Consider the following 9,071-nt stretch of genomic DNA (forward strand, 5'->3'; position numbering starts at 1 on the left):
GCAGATCAAGAGAAGTTGTTATTCCCCTTTATTCGGCACTGGTGAGGCCACATCTGGAGTATTGTCCCCAGTTCTGGGCTTCCCACTACAGAAAGATTGTGGACGCATTGGAGAGGGTCCTGCAGAGGGCAACCAAAATGATTAGGGGGCTGGATCACATGACCCATGAGGAGAGGCTGAAGGATCTGGTCTTATTTAGTCTACAGAAGAGTGAGGGGGGATTTGATAGCAGCCTTCAACTTCTTGAAGAGAGTTTCCAAAGAGCATGGAAAGAGGCTGTTCTCAGTAGTGACAGATGGCAGAACAAGGAGCATTGGTCTCAAATTACAGTGGGGGAGGTCTAGGTTGGATATTAGGAAAAACTATTTCACTAGGAGGGTGGTGAAGCACTGCAATGGAATACCTAGGGAGGTGGTGGAATCTCCATCCCTAGAGGTTTTTAAGTCCCGGCTTAACATCTCCCTGGCTGTGATGATTTAGTTAGGGTTGGTCCTATTTTGGTCAGGAGGCTGGACTCTATGACCTCCTGAGATCTCTTTCAGCCCTAGGATGAATTCTATGAGAGAGTGTAATTAAATGTAATGAGTGCAAAAGTAATTATTTAGATTGTTGGACAAAATGAAAGACCTGGTGACCTGTCCGACTCTAAGACTTAGTCACCTAATCTATGAAGTGTAAGTCCAGGTCCTGGTTTAGACCAAGTTATCATGGAGTGGGACATGCTACAACTCTTGGCCTTCTTTAAGACAACATGGAATGGGACTAGAAGCAGATAATACTGAAACTTCCAGACAGTGGTAAATTCTGTTCTGAAGTGACCAGTGATGTAGAGTTCTAATGAATGAAAAATTAGTATCAAATAATAAAACTTGGCCAAACCCTAAGGTGTTTTACTATGTCCTAGTTGTTTGTCAGGCAATTAAATCAGTATGTGTTTGCCTCAGTAAGGACTGCTATCTGTTTGGCCTCTTATATTTATGATGATCTCGTTCTTTCAAAAAGATTCCAAAGTATTCCACAGGCAGCAAATATAAAAAAAATTATCACCTACTGCTGAAAGTATTGGCCTCTGGAGTGGAATGTAGCTGCTGTTTAACAATGCACAACAACATTCTGCAACAGCTTTGGACAGGAGGTGAAGAATCCCATATCCAGCTGAAATTGCTACAGGTATATAGGTTGGCCGAATGCAATAAACCGAGGTATGATTTGGACAGGACACTTTTAATGTCAGTACAGAACTAACTCAGAGCACCACCTACCGAAATACTGTACCACTTCCTATAGCACACTGGAATTTCCTTTGGAAGTCTCACAGCTGACCCAGTTCTGCTCATGAGGTCTGACAAGACAACAGCCTTAAGTTGCTGGATAATCACTATAAAATATTTCATATAAATGAATGGAAATAATCTTCATAAATGCATAAGACGTGCAACTTGTCATTTCTTAGTTATCAAAGAGTATAGACATGACACTGTCTTAGACTATTGACCATGTTCATTCCCTCATGCATACAGGGGTGACTATTAAGCAACTATCATTTATTTCCTCCATAGCCTTTGGACCATCCTCCTCCTCTAATTGGAGCTAGGTAAAACATTCTATGATGGTGCAAATGTCTACAATGTGTCTTTTTGTATGTGCATATATCTGTGTTTGTATTTTCAAGTCTCAAACTTTCAGGGAAGATGAAAGGGAGGTGGAAGTTTTTCTTTATGAAGTTTTGCAAAATACTAAAAGTAATACTGTTCAAGGACATTAGAATATAATAATAGAAGGGGCGGAGGGGGTAGTTTCCAACCAAGTTGGTTATACCTGATGGCAATGAAAAAATATAGTCAACATTTCCAGCTGAGTCATACAGCTGAGTTCCTCATTCCCACTCATTTATTTCAGGGCTGAAGTGTTCATCAGTCCTATTCATCCTTCCTTGCCTCCCTCCATTTCTGCCTTCTCATCACTGTGCTCATAGACTGTCCGCTGTTCTCTAAAAGACATTCTTTCATTGTATCTCTCTATTCCCTTCACCTCCTTACTTAAGTCACTCAGGGTACGTCTACACTACAGCGCTAATTCGAACTAACTTAGTTCGAATTAGTTCATTCGAACGAACACGTCTAGAACTAAAAACTAGTTCGAATTAGCGTTTTGCTAATTCGAACTAGCAAGTCCACATTGAGTGGACCCTGAACAGGGCTTAAGGATGGCTGGAAGCAGTGCCGGCAGGGCATCAGAGGAGGACTTAGAGCGTGGAGATGCTGTCTCAGGCTAGCCGAGGGCTGCGCTTAAAGGGTCCCGACCCCCACCCTGGACAGACAGTTCTAAGGGGTGCCCCGCTTGCAAAGCAGTCCTGGCTTGGATTGCCCGGACTACCCACACTGGGCACATCACAGCACTCGGCCATCAGCCCGGCTGCACTTGCCGCAGGCTGCCATCTGGGGAGAGGGGGCAATCGGGGGGCTGCAGGAGAGCTTCCACCCCCAGAAGCCCGCAGAGCCAGCCCAGTCCTCCCCATCGGGGGCTCGTACCCCATTCCTCCCTCACCTCCTTTCACTTACCCTTCCCTAGCCCCCCTTCTTATTGATGTACAAAATAATGATAACGTTTCTTCCAACATTGACTCTGTCTTTATTGAACAAAACTGGGGGAGACTGGGAAAAGGAGGTGGGAGAGGGGAAGAGAAAGGCTGGGAGAGGGGAGGGCAACTAACCTGATGAGGGGTTGGGAACAGGTCCCATATGAAGAGAGGCTACAGAGACTGGGACTGTTCAGCTTAGAAAAGAGGAGATGGAGCGGGGACAGGATAGAGGTCTCTAAAAGCAGGGGTTGGGTGTAGAGGGTGCATTCAGAAAAGTTCTTCATGAGTTCCCATAAAGAAGGACTAGAGGACACCAAAGGAAAGGAATGGGTAGCAGGCTTCAAACTAGTAAGAGAAAGTTGTTCTTCTTGCCAAAGCAAATAGTTAACCTGTGGAACTCCTTGCTGCAGGAGGCTGTGAAGGCTACAACTAGAACAGAGTTTAAAGGGAAGTGAGATCAAGTCATGGAGGTTGGGTCCATGGAGTAGTCTTAGCCAGGGGGTAGGAGTGGTGTCCCTGCCCAAAGTTTGTGGAAGGCTGGAGAGGGATGGCACGAGACAAATGGCTTGGTCACTGTCTTCGGTCCATCCCCTCCAGGGTCCCTAGGGTTGGACGCTGTCGGCAGACAGGCTACTGGGCTAGATGGACCTTTGGTCTGACCCAGGACGGCCATTTTAAGCTCAGGGTCGGGGGTCTCAGTGGACCCCCTTGATTTTCATGCACACCTGCTCCTGGGTGGCCAGGCTGGCAGCTCTCCTGCCCTAGACGGCCACTTTCCTGAGCCTAGTGCGGAGATCGGGGATGAGGTCCATGATGTCCGCACTAGCCCAGGAAGGTGCCCGCATCTTGCGGTCCAGGGCAAGCTCCCGGGAGCCGCCAGCCTGGTCCTGGGAAGAGGGGGTGGGCTGGGGGACATCGGGTGGGAGGCTCGAGCCGTGCCAGGTGCAGGGTCTGCTGGCTGGGTGCTGGCAGGCTTGCACCTGGCACGGGCACCATAGCCAGCCCGTGCCCCTTTAAGGGGTCCGGGGCCGGGAGGGGGGCATAGAGTTTCCCTGGTGTTGGCCAGAGTGGCCACCAGGGAAACCTTGGGAGGGCTAGCCTCCCACTAGTTCGAATTAAGGGGCTACACACCCCTTAATTCGAACTAGCTAGTTCGAACTAGGCTTAATCCTCGTAAAATGAGGTTTACCTAGTTCGAACTAAGCACTCCGTTAGTTCAAATTAAGTTCGAACTAACGGAGTGCTAGTGTAGCGCCTAGGAAAGTTAGTTCGAACTAACGGACGTTAGTTCGAACTAACTTTGCAGTGTAGACATACCCTCACTGTCTTTGGTTCTTTTTCCTCAGGCCTCTGTCTTTCTCATTCTCTTTTTGGCTATATCCATGCTAGCAAACTTTACTTCCCCAACACACCAGGGAAAAATGAAGGCAGGAGCTGTAAAGTAGACATATTTTTAACACCTGTGCCAACTACTTTTACAGTCCTGTTTCATGACCCCTTAATATTTGCAAGCCCTGTCCATGTCACAATCTCCACCACAGCTATCCACCTTTGGTCTAGCCTCAATGTTGGATTTTGGTTACAAAGTTGACTAGCATAGAAAAGGCTCCTCTGGCTGTGAACCTCCTGCCTTTTCAGCCAGCTGCTTCCTTTTGCACTTCCTTAGCCCTGCTGCCTTCTCATGTTGACTTTGCTCACCTGGTCTGCAACAAAGAATGGAGATGGGTCTGTTGGGGTTTTTTTTCTGGAAGGGTGGTGTTTTTTGTTTGTTTGTTTTGTTTTATTCATTAAAGCTCAGCTCAGATCTAATATCTCATTTCCTTTTTCTATATTACATTTTCAGGGTGGTGTTGAGGATTGGCATGCTCCATCCTGAATCAGCACTGAGGCAATCTGCCATCACTGGCTTGTGGCAAGGCATTGTGATTCAGGTGATATTATTTTCAGGTCCTGACCACTTGTAAACCATTAAAGACCTCATAGCATTTTTTTCATCATTAGAACAGTTAATCCCAGCATCCTGTCTGAAATTCAATGAGGGTTTTAGCATTCTGTCACCCTACATGAAGTTTCAAAGCAGAGTGCTTGCTCACTTCAGTTCTAAGCTGTTGCTTTGCATTGTTAAGCATGCTGCTGCATACTAACCTGACAGGCAACATTGCATTTCAGAGCTGGGTGGAGTGATTCCTGAATGTAGTTTACAGTGCTTTGGGACCCTTAGGAATGAAAGGGGCTACAGAAATATATCAAGATGGTGAAAGGTGCTGGCCTAACAGAGCTAGACTAAAATTCCCTGTTAAGCCCCAGGACAGTTACCATATGATATTCCAATGCACTCCATGCCCCAAAATTTCTGCTGTTGCTTCAGTTGTTAGTGGTGTTTCTGCTTTCTATCCATTTTTCCACAGAGAGGAACAGATTACCTTCCATTGACTCAGCTGGGATGAAGGACTCAAGAAGCTGTTGGCTCCTGGTCCTTTTGTTCCAACTTCTCCCTTCTAAACCCCACCCACAACCACCATGTGCCCTCTTTGCTCTTCTGCTGGTCAGACCTGGTGGCTTATTCCTCATTCTCAGGCTTCATTAGTGGGTTCCAGTTGTAGAGTGCTCTGTCTGCAATTTTTTCCTGTGGTAAATCATAGCCCCCTGGGATCAGTTATTGTGCTTTCTTTTTTCCAGGTATTTTAGTCTGTGAACCGCAGAGAACTGAATAGCAGGAAATGAAGTGCAGATTGAGAGCACGGTTCAGTGCACTTGCTAAAATAAAACATGGGAGAAAGGGATTCTTTATAAATAGAAAATGAGGACTGTTTATTTTTTACTGATGAAGTATTTAATTGCACTGAGAACTTGAGGAAGAGGCATTTCAGGTGGTACAAGCACCAGAAATGCCAATAGGTCTCTTATGTAAATGTATTGCCAGCTCTGAATCAACAGACTCAGCAACTGTTTTTATGCCTGAGAGCCATGTCAGGATTTTTATGGTGACCTGTGCACATTCCAGGCCCTCACCAACTGAGGTAAGAGAAATCTACTGGTGTCATTTAAAACTGGATTAGATGAAGTATAGATGAAGAACACAGTGCGGGGAGCCTTGACCTGGTTCAGAAAGGATTTCATGAGACCTCATATATGTCTTCCAGTTCTAAAGGTGTGTCTACACGGCTGCTGTGAGGTGTGATTTCTAATGCAGGAAGACAAACTCACACGGCTAAAAATAGCACTGGCTGTGTCTCAGGCTGCCTGACCAAGGCTAAGTTTGCCAGACACACCGGGGTGCGTCTAGACTGGCAAGATTTTGCACAAAAGCAGCCGCTTTTGCGCAAAAACTTGCCAGCTGTCTACACTGGCTGCTTGAATTTGTGCAAGAGCACTGACTTTGTATTGTACAAAATCAGTGCTTCTTGTGCAAATACTTTCACGCTCATGCTCGGGAAAAAGCCCTCTTGTGCAAGAATACAGGGAAGAACTGTTTTGTGCAAAAAAGTCCCGATGGCTAAAATCGTGATCGGGGCTTTCTTGCTCAAAATCGCGTCTAGACTGGCCACAGATACTTTTGTGCAAAAGCATACGTGCCAATCTAGACGTGTTTTTGCAGAAATACATTTAATGGAAAAACTTTTCCGTTAAAAGTATTTCCGCAAAATCATGCCAGTCTAGGCGCAGCCACTGGGTATGAGTCTGGGAGGCTAACCTGAGCCACACCCCATCCCCTCCCCCCTCACTGCTATATTTAGCATGGTAGCTGGAGCGAGCCTGTCTACCTGCACTGAGAAGCACATCTTCCAGCTGCAGGGTATACATCCTATTTTTCTTGTGTCTGTGTGAGAATGCAGTGCTAGTGAGAAGGTGCCAGACTGACAGCTCTGAGACCATAGCTCTGTTGATCATCTGCATTTGGCTGTAGAGTTGCATACATCCATATGTTGCCCCTGAAGGATGTGCTTGAGCCTGGCCCAGAGAAATCACTATTGGAAGTAAGAGGTAACTTTGGTCTCAATGGCCCATTCAGGTCTCTGCTGAGAATGCCAGCTGAGCAAGCCAGTGATCACAGACTCTTAGGGTACATCTGCACTAAAATAAATATTTTGTGGCACCAAGTTTCAGAGGTCAGTTGCTGGGCTAAAAATAGCAGCCTAGAGGTTTGTGCTCAGAGGGGAGCCTCCTTACGGGGTTTCAGAGCCCTCAGTCTGAGACGCACACTCCTCACAGAGTCTTAGTTCAGGCCTGACTGTCTATACTGCAAATTTATAGGCACACAGCCTGAGCTGACCCGGGGCAGCTGTACCACAGGTCTTTTACTGCAGTGTATAAACACCCTTCGGGTAAGCAGCCTCCCTGCCCTGGTAAAATCGAGTAGCTCTATCTCCACTTTAGCAAGCACTGATGTTACACTACAGGCAGCAAATTGAGTTATCACTTCTCAAAGCCCATCCTATCCCGCAGGTCTGAGCTTGGGTGGCTAGCCTGAATCTCTGTCACAGCCACAAATTTGCCTGCCTAGCTATTTTCATCATGTTAACTCAAGCCACGCTAATATGAATCTGTCTACACAAGTAGTATGGAGGCTTGCTCCCAGCTATACTGTGAACATCGCCTTTGAGTGCAGTTCTGCTCGGTTACACCTGTGTAACTCTATTAAAGTTGAATTTGTATGGAGAGACAACTTTTAGGCCCTCCAGCCCATCTCCATACAAAGACAGGATTGTTCCAGGTGGTGTTTTTTAGGAAGCAAATATGCATCCACTAGGACTGGAGCAACTCATTTCACACAGCTATGAAATGGAGCTATTTTGGGCTGCTTGGTAACCAATGAGTGAGGCTCTACATCCCATGTTCAAGCTCCTAAGCCATTCTGTATCTCCACCTGAGCCCAGGCGTGTAGTTTGAGGGCAGGGGCCATTGCCCACCCAAACTGCAAATCTTGGGCAGGTATGGAATTTTCCCCTCCCACGCAACCCCATTGGCCTGAGTGGAGCTGCTCCCCACCAATATAGAAGTCAAACTACATCTATGCTCAGGGCCGGCCCATAACATTTTGGCACCTGAGGCGGGGAGCTCAAATGACGCCCCCCCATGCTCCCTTGCTTGGGCCAAAACTTTGAAAGGTCTCTTGTGCCCTCCTTCCTCCAGCAGAGCACTCCACCATCTCTGTGTATCTAGAGCAGAGAGAATACATATGCACCAGCAGCAGACACAATTTTCTACACTCTAGGTCCTAGTGGCACCCCCTCTCCCCCCAGTCTGGCACTTGAGGTGGCCTCAGTTCACCACATGGTAGGGCCGGCCCTGCCTATGCTCCGCCCATTGCTGTGAGTCTTGGAAAGTCCTCTCATCCTTTCCAAACTGTAAGTCTGCTTTACTTAATCCAGGGACTGTGAGGCTGCCCTGTACACAGGATAGGGAGACCTAGAATGTGTGATGTCCCTGTGGCTCTGGCCAATTGTCCACTGCAGGAAACAGTGTGAAGAATGGAGATGCATATAGTAATTAACAGTATTTACTTCTTTCAGTATATAAAACATACCTGGTTCAGGAAAGCACATAAGCACATGGTCAATTACAAGCACATTCTTAAGTCCTATTGAAGTCGATAGTAATTAACCACATGCTTACGTGCTTTCCTGAATTGGGTCCTAAATGTACATACAGTAATACAACTCATGAATTACATCACTAAAGGAAAAATCCTGATCGACCCAGATAGTGTCAGTCAAAAGTTCTAAGCAAAGTGATAAGGAACTTTGTGCATTTCTCCCCTTCTCAAAAGGACTCCCCCTTTTCACTCACCCTCTACATAAAATATTAATTCTTGCCATTCATGTAGGAATCCCTAGACCCCTGACTGCAGGGCCATGCTTTCTAGTTGCTGCCATTTTATGTCCTCCCAGAATATTCCTGTAGAATGTGGTTGTCAGCTGTGTAAATAACAGCTTCCAGGTCAGATGGACGCCTCAGAGAAAATGTTCAAGGAGACCTTTGTCAAAAGTGTAAAGACTGAATTTGGGCAATGGTGCAGGTTGGTCTTTATTTGATTGAACTAGTCCAGTCCTTATCCATGTCCTGGTCCCTTACTCCTGGTCCTGAAGACTGATGGTTGAGTGATACAGTATGTCTGTGGGACTGCACCTGTCCTGGATCATCCATCTAATGTAAATGATTTTTGCTAGTGTGTGTGTCGCCATACTGTTTAGGTGGGGTACTATCTATAACTGCAATTGTTTGAATTTTCAACTAATCTGCTAAGCAGCTTGCCACACTGATAGTCTTATTGCCCAGCCTATTAACCATTCCTTCCATTCTTGAGGGGCAGTAGAAGGCAGGAGTAGAACTGCAGCTTGTGCTGAACTCCCAGGTAAGGTGCTGAATGCTGTCACATGGGAGAGGTGGCTGCCCTGTCTACCTCTCAGTACCTTGGCAGCCAGTGACAAGTGTAGGAGGGGAGCTCAAACAGAGGTGAAACAGAAGAAAGAATGGATACAAGAAATTC

The 9,071-nt window shown here is 46.5% G+C and overlaps 1 long non-coding RNA gene across 1 annotated transcript in view; it reads left to right on the top strand.

Annotated features, from left to right (window-relative positions):
* The window catches only part of LOC142831015 (uncharacterized), a 61,583-nt gene extending 56,776 nt beyond the window's left edge, over positions 1–4,807 (top strand). Inside the window, exon 4 of the long non-coding RNA XR_012906604.1 lies at positions 4,425–4,807. This is a non-coding gene — a long non-coding RNA (uncharacterized LOC142831015). The remainder of the gene's footprint in view (positions 1–4,424) is intronic.
* Positions 4,808–9,071: the final 4,264 nt, after the last annotated feature.

This window comes from Pelodiscus sinensis, chromosome 11 (genome assembly GCF_049634645.1).
Source record: "Pelodiscus sinensis isolate JC-2024 chromosome 11, ASM4963464v1, whole genome shotgun sequence".
Lineage (NCBI taxonomy): Eukaryota > Metazoa > Chordata > Testudines > Trionychidae > Pelodiscus > Pelodiscus sinensis.